The sequence below is a fragment of the Elephantulus edwardii genome, unplaced genomic scaffold (assembly GCF_000299155.1).
Source record: "Elephantulus edwardii isolate Elephantulus edwardi_28Jun2011 unplaced genomic scaffold, EleEdw1.0 scaffold00030, whole genome shotgun sequence".
NCBI lineage: Eukaryota > Metazoa > Chordata > Mammalia > Macroscelidea > Macroscelididae > Elephantulus > Elephantulus edwardii.
In genome coordinates, this window is record NW_006399780.1 from 20,432,207 (window position 1) to 20,440,418 (window position 8,212).

Below are 8,212 nucleotides of genomic sequence, written 5' to 3' on the forward strand. Positions count from 1 at the left end.
ATGTGTTCACAGCGTCTTTTGGGGTTGCTCACATTCGTGACCTTTGTAGCCAAGCTCTAGAGCTTCTTCATTTACCTTTTGCAGAGGCAGATCTGCATAGCAATCCAGTACCAAACAGTTTGATACGATATCCTTCCTTTATCCCCTGTATCCCTGAATCAGCTAGGCTAGGTGAAGAGGAAGATCCTGGAACTGGATTTGGATGAGACACTTATTCACTTTCACCATGACTGGGTTCACAGTCTACCCAGGAACTCCTCCCAACTTCATCCTTACGGTGGTAATGGATAAACATCCTGTCTGGTTTGTTTTTTTTTTTTTGTACATAAGAGATATCATGTGGATTTCTTCTTAGAAGTGGTGAGACACTGGTATGAGCCGGTAGTGTTCACAGCAAGCATGGAGATTTACGGCTTTGCTGTGGCAGACAAACTGGGTAACAACAGAAACATTCTTAAGAAGAGATACTATAGACAATACTGCAGTTTGGAGTTGAGCAGCTACATTTAGAACCTCTCTGCGGTCTACAGTGACCTCTCCAGCATTGTGGTCCTAGACAATTTCCCAGGAGCTTACAGCAGCCATCCAGACAACGCCATCCCCATTAAGCCCTGGTTCAGTGACCCCAGTGGCACAAGGCTTTTCTCAACTATTCCCAATGTTAGATGCCCTCAGGTTCACTGATGATGTTTAGTCTGTGTTGAGTCAAAACCTTCACCAACATAGGCTCTCATGACAGCTACTCTTCCTCCACCTGAGTTGGTGTGGGGGAGGAGAGAGAAGGTGAGATGCTTTCTGATCTGTCAAGTGAGGCTGACTTCTTGGGCAGAGCCTGCCCTTCCTAATCCTCTATTCTCTGAGAGCCACACTCTCTACCTGGAGTCTAGACGGGCACATGGGTGATTCGGAAACAGCCTCACTCTTCAATTTCATATTCATACTCCCTGAAAACCCAGACTAGGGTACAAGCAGAGGCCAAGGAATGCCGAAATGGTGTTAATGGTGGCAAGGCTGGACTGGCCAGATTGAGAGAGAAGAGACACACATACACAGACAGATGGCGATCCTGGGGCTCAAAAAGAAGCCAAATCAGCTTTGCTGATTTGATTTTTTAAAAACTCTTGTACAAAACTAAAAAAAAAAAAAAGAAAGAAAGAAATAAGTACTGGATATTGGAGAGTTAGAAAGAATATCACTGTACCATTGGCCAGTACTTGATTAGAAGTACTAAAAGGGAAGAGTTACCCTAGACATAAGCTTGTTAAAAGTAGGGGAATCATTAAATTGCATCCAGTACTTTGAGAAGATGTACATTTGAATGAATTTGTAGACCCACTTTGGACTTTTGATTGAAGAGATTCACTTTTGAAAGAAAGGCAAGCAGAAAGAGAGAAAAAAAGAAAAAAGAAACTTTGAGATTTGAAAACTGGAACAAGTTGTTTGGCTTCTGAGGCAGAGTCAAGTTGGTGCCCATCAGAATCTACTTCCAGGACTTGAAACTAAAGGAAGTTGGCTAGTATTCTCATTTATAGTGATTACCTGGATCCACTATAGTAGAAGTAAGAGGCATACATCAACAAGAGACAGGCTGAGCTTAGATATGTCACTTCAGTGCTGTACATCTATCATGCACAGTTGGATTAGGGAAAAAAGGGTTGCTGGCTTGAGGACCAGGGAGCATGAGTACCCCTGGCTTGCTGACTTAGTCTTATATAAAGGCATAGGCTAAATGAAGGGAGCAGCCTGTCTGGAAAACGGAGAAGTGTAAACTCCTGAGTTTGTGGCTGATGTCCATTTGGACTTAGCCACAGGTGGCTGGGATGAGTTGACCAGCACCCAACCAGATGTAGAAAAGATTGCCCATTCTATGAGCTAATCTATTGTTGCAATTTTATGGCTCGCTCTGAATTAGACTTTGCTTTTGGATGCAAATGTGCAAAGTTTTCAAACTGAAGAGAAATTCTTCAGCAAAATGGAACATGCTTGTTCCCTCAAAGCACTGGTTTGAAAGGGATGGACAATTCAAGAACTGGCTATCTAAAATGGAGATATTATGGCATGAGGCATGAAGTAGCTGACTTACATGCTTTCACAGATGTCGTTACTAGTAAGATGGTTGTAAGGGGAAAGTTAATTTTTCAAATATGATGGTAACTAGCTAGAAAAAGCAGGGATGATCTGTAGTGTCAAGGGTTCATTGTTCAGAATGGCTTCCCTAGCCATTGAGTTTGACTCTACCACATGGATGGAAACATACATGCAAATGGGATGTAATGGTCTATTCACAAGTGGACAGGCTAGGCTTACCATTAAATTGAGTGGAGATTCAGCAGCAAAAATGGAACATTTCAGAACCAGCAACGAAAAAGCAAAGAATGCAGAGTGAGAGTCCTTTGGGGCCAAAGATTCTTGTATCACTCAGACTGAGGTCTATAACAGCAGCAGCTGCAGCAGAGAACCAGAGAGCTCACATGAGACAAAGCTGACCTTGAGACTGCTTCCCCTTGGAACCAGAACTAGGAGCTTTGTCCTAAGTTTGTTTGAGGATTTGGGGGTGGAGAGTGGGGCAAAAAAAATGCTATAATTAACTAGTAAGACAAAGAGCTTTCTAACACTGGCCTACAGCTGCAATGCTGAAGTCTGATGTACCTGTAAGCACGTTTTAGAAGCTGACCTGACTAAGCTATTGTATACACCTGCCTTTAAAAAAATTGCAAAGTGTGACTCACACAAAGAGAAGTATATTTGACAATTTTTTAGATCAATGAGTATGGAATTTCCAACTGGTTATTAAATGGGAACTCCCATCACCCTAATCGCTCATTCCTATCTATCTCCAAATGTGAGGACTGTTGCAGCTTCTTAAAATATAGTTTATTTTGTTCAGTTTTGAATATTATTTGAATCTTAAAATATAGTTTCTCTTATGTTTGGTCTCTTTGAGTCAACATTGTTGTTGCTGTTGTGTGCTGTCAAGCCAGAACCAATCCATAGCTGACCCTCCAGTGGGTTTGCAGAGGCAGTTAATCATACAGGAGGAGATTGTCCATTTTTCTCCCCTGAAGCTGCTAGTGGATTCAAACAGCATTGCAACACAGCTTCTTACCACTTGGTCAACATTAGTGTAATTTCATGTGTAACTTTAGTTCACTTATTTTTACTCATGTATAGTATTGTACTGTATATCTACACCATGATATATTTATATGTTGTATCTTTCTTGTATATTTGGGCTAGTTACAATCTTAAGGAGTTAGAAGTAACCCATGTAGGAGTTTAAGGTGGTGGTGGTGGGGGGATTGTGTATGTATGGGCAAAGGAGATAAATGTATCACAAATCCAGGGTTGAAAAGAAGGGGGGAATGTCCAAAGAGGAGATATTCTTTGTTGACTACAGGGACATTGATCATATGAAGTGACTCAAAGTTCAAGAACTAAGAGTCCTGGAAATTCCAGGGGGATGTAATGTATTAAAACTTGAAACTACCTGTGTCATGTTCCACTACTTTTTTCTGAGTTTCCCGGAGATGACAGGTGAGATTGAATATGAGAGGTATGATGAGGCTCTTCTGATTTCTGAGTTTAGAGATAAATCTTTTACCCAATGATCTGAGTTTTCATGTTCATCTTGATCTTTATTATCTTGATCTTATCACTTGATATACTATGTGGACAATTACAATAGTGTTTCTTTCCATGTATTTTAAAATTTTTTTCATTTCTGTATATTTTGTCTTTTTCAATACATTTTGAACGTTTTGAATGTAAGTTTTCATCAAATTTAGGGCTTTTGTTCTATGATAAATTCTTTTCCAAATGAAAGAGTAGGTGTTCAGTATTTCTAAATAGGTAGAGGTTCTCTTAATTACAAAATACATAATTTGCTTGAACAAGAAATTTTTAACAATTACATCTACTGGTGCTGCAACATAAATGGAGTTGGGCTACTAATTTAGAGGTTGACACTTTGATTCCCGCTTGCTTGTTGGGAGAAAGATGGACAGTCTCTCCTTTAAAGATTTACAGCTACCGAAGCCTGATGGAGCATTGCTATGAGTTAGAATGGGCTCATTGGCATTAAGTTTTTGATAGTGAAACACATAAAGAGCTATTTCATAATGTAGTGAATCATCTATACTCATGGTCCCACAAAAGATATTCTGTAATCATCCTTGGGGTCCTCATTGGGACCCACATTTGGTTATATTATCGACAATATGAGTAACCAATATGGTCATGTGGCATATTTCACTTAAGATGTAGCTTGCACTATCTTCATTGCTTTGCAATTTCAAAATTCAAAATTCAATTGCAATTTCAAAAAATTAAAAACTTATATTAAGAGGAAGGGAGAGTCCTGTGTAATAGAAATAGTTCTTAAACTTTATAACACTGATTATTTGGCCTTGAGAGCACATATAGGGTCACACAAGTAACAAATTTACCAATTCTAATGAGTCAGAAAGAGGCAGTGTGGCCAAGAAAAAGGCTGATCTATATACATTTTCAACTAGTCAGAAACTGTTTTTATAATATGATACTTTACTACTATCTCAGTCAGATGAGAATGAAGGTAGACTAGAAGCTATTGTGCGGAAAAAAAGTAGTTATATGGGAATCTGTTGATTTAAACCTGGCTCAGAGTCAAAGTCTTAAAGCTCATGACCTTTCCAAAGGGACTTCAGCTTAGTTGTTGATTCTTTAGTGGTTGCTCTAAGCATCAGATGTTCCTGGCATTAAAGGATTGAGATTTTAACCTGGCAGCTCCTGATTGGGGCACTCTGCATATATAGCATGGGGAGCTGGGGTCCAGAGGTAGCTCCTGGGTACCTCCTGTGCTCAGACGCTTTCCTGCTAGTCTTCTCTGCTCCACTCTTCATCATCATGAGGCTTTTTGCTCCCATCATCTTGATTGGCATTTCCATTGTCTTGGTCTCTGGCCGTAAGTAAAGATTTTTACTTGAAAATAAGTTTTGGAGAAACAGTACAACAAGATGTTCATTTTGTATGGAGATGAAATAGCAAGAGCAAATGCTCCCAACTTCGTTATCTAGCTTGTTCCCAAGAACTGAAGCCTTGTTGATTGCTGTTGGTGACCTTAAAGTATTTTTAGAAATGTAATCAGACCATCATTTTAGAAAAATATAAACAACCAAATATAAGACACTTTATAAGGTTCCTCCCTAGTATTTTATGTTATTGTTAACTGCTTTTCTCCTCATCAGGTGTACCAGACACAGACTGACTGCATTTGTGCAAGTATTTGACTTTTACTTCATTGGTCTTTATCTCTCATTCTACTCTTTACTCTTTCAGAGAATGACGTAATACCTGCAACAGACAGCCCTGGTGAGTCGGCACTTGCACTTCATCTCCTTCTTCAATGATCAATTCCCTTTACAATCTCTTGCTAAACAGATCCCATTGCAAATATACACTTTATAAAGGGTTTCTAAAGAGAAGTTTGAAAGTTACATTCCTGATTTAATGTTGGAGGCTTCACATACCAAATCTGACTTATGTATTCATGTATAAGTGTTGTATTTGATACTGTAATAACTTTCCAACAATGTGGCAGTTTAAGACAACACAATTTTACTATCATTCCATTTTGGATCAGAAGATAGACATAGACTCCTACTCTGTTAAAGGCAAGTTGCTACATTAATATCCTGACTGACCCTGCAGTGAGTTTTCAGAGACAGTAAATTCCGTGCTGGGAGGTTGCTCATCTTCTTTACCATTTTTTGCTTCTTGAAACCACTCACATTCCTGTCTCATCTTTTCTCTCCTCCATAATCCAAGCCAGCAATGTTATTACTCTCTGGTATTTTTAAGTGGCTTTATTACTTCCTTCTGAATGTCTTGTTTCTTTCTTCCACTTTGAAGAACTCTTGTGATTGCATTCAAGTTTCTTTTTCATTGATAGTAAAAGAGTAGTTTTCAACTCAATGCTCTTAAAGTAACCAATTCTACTTAATGTATTTGCCTTGTATCATAACATGGATGACCATTGTTCTGTCTTTTAAATTCTGAGTTAATGTTTTTCTCCTGATTTAATAATCAGGTTGAGTTATGTTGAAATAATGGTAGACATATATAACTCTGTTAAGACCAGAACCTGAGGGAAGAGCTTTTACTTCACTGAAAGGCAGAGAATACAATTACTTTGATTGGAACTTCAGTGGCCTAGTGATAAGGAGTTATGCTACCTATGCAAAAGCATGCAGTTTGAATCTACCAGCTGCTTTCTTCCTATTTGATCTATAGTCTCTGAAAACCCATTGAAAGGTCAGGTATGATTTAGTCAGATTTGATGGTAAATAGCAACAATAATAACAGCTGGAAATAATCTTACTATACTTTCATATATCTTCTCTTCTGTGGAGTTCATTTCTATACTCTCCTTTACGAATTCTGCAATGGAAACTCTTGTATTATAATCTTTTTGTTCTTTTATTCGTTGGTACAAGAATGTTAGGTCATTAACCAAAAAACTCACTAATTTGGAGTTGAAGTCCCAAGAGTCTCACCTAGAGCTCACTCTTGTCATTCATTGCATGCTTGTCCACTGCTGCACCTTCAGATCCCACCAGTGATGGAAACGAAATCCAAGCTGCTCCCAATGATCTGTTGAACTTTCTAGGTAAAATAGTCATATTTTAAATGTTTTATTTTTGTAACTCTTGAGTCTTCTGGATTGCCTGCTCTCACAATACAGAAATTAGAGTAGAGATAAAAGGCAAAATTACATTTTGTCATTGTCTTAATTTCTAGGGGTTTCAGAAAAAATGAAGTCAACAGATTTTTATAAAGCAGAGAAGTTGAGAGTTGTTGCTTCTTGGTTACCAACTTTTAGTTTTAGGATTCTTAAAATAATAGCATGTAATTAAAAAGTACTTTATATTACTAGAATTTTCACTGAACAGACTCAGATCCTTCCTGGAGCTTCCTGTGAATGCTATATCTAATCAGCATTTTTTAATTTTTTAAAATTTATTTTGGGGAATTTTGCATAATGATACCACCACTCATTTTGATGAAATTGGTTTTAACATAGTGAGACCTTACAGGACAGAGAAAATTTTCCAAAGCTGTAAATCTTAACTGGAGATGATGGCCTCGCCTTTCTCCTACTGAGCAGGTAGTATGTTTTAACCACCTACCTTTGGTTCGCTGACCAGTGCTTATTCCACTGTGCCGTCAGATTTCTTACCTAATCATAAGATGATGTTTCATAATGAGTTTCCTTGAGGAAGATGATCTGAGGGTTGTTCAGGGTATTTGGGGGGAGAATTTTTAAATTCTTTGAAAGAGAGTACAGTGTTTCTATTTGTGATTCATCTTTTCTTTTAAACTTTCTTAAATCATAGTTAAAAATGTATAGGTTTAAATTTATGCCAAATATGCTATTCATTTCACATATAATAACATGCATTTTAGATTTCATAATCTCACTATGAAGTAAAAATTTTAGTGATAAGGAAATATACTATGGGTTTCTTATATTTGGACACGTGGAGAGTAAGTGATTGGTTATGGATTTAAAGTCAAACAATCCAAGTATCAAGGATTCTTTTTAAATGTAGCCTTATACTCTATCACCCTAGGTGATTATTAACCACATTCTTTAGAACCTGTACTAAGAAATCGGTGTATAAGATATTGGGATATTCTCTCTTGAGAGAAGACTAGGTTGTTTTATGCCAAGCTGCAGAATTTAAAAACTATGTATCCTGATCTCTTTTGTATAATAGCAAAAGTTCTCTTATTGCCCAAGTTAATAGAAAATTGATGAAAATCACAAATGATGGGATTTGGTTGGTGTGTTTCTTCTAATCTTAGGTTCCCTTAAACTTTAAACTTGAACTTAGGTACTCTTGTTTTCTTTTGAATCAGTGCCATCTGACAATTGCCATTCTTCTGTTGACATTACATAAAGAAATGACATTCTGATTCCTTTTTTCCTCTTTGTGAAACATTCTTAACAAGGCCTTTTTTTTTTCTTTGTAGAAGTGATTAACTTGTCTGATTACATTAAGAAATTATTTGGTTGAAAAACACTTCGAGTCAGAATCAGCATGTGCAAAGAGTGAAATTTTCAAATTTTGCCTTGGATGTGTCTACATTTAATATGATCAGACCACTCAACATTCCCCTGCTATGTCTCCCATTCTCAATTTCTCTATGTTCAAATAAAAAAAAATCATGA

The 8,212-nt window shown here is 37.4% G+C and overlaps 1 pseudogene; it reads left to right on the forward strand.

The window, feature by feature from the left end:
- LOC102855040 lies at window positions 1–736 on the forward strand (annotated as a pseudogene).
- The last annotated feature ends 7,476 nt before the right edge of the window (window positions 737–8,212 follow it).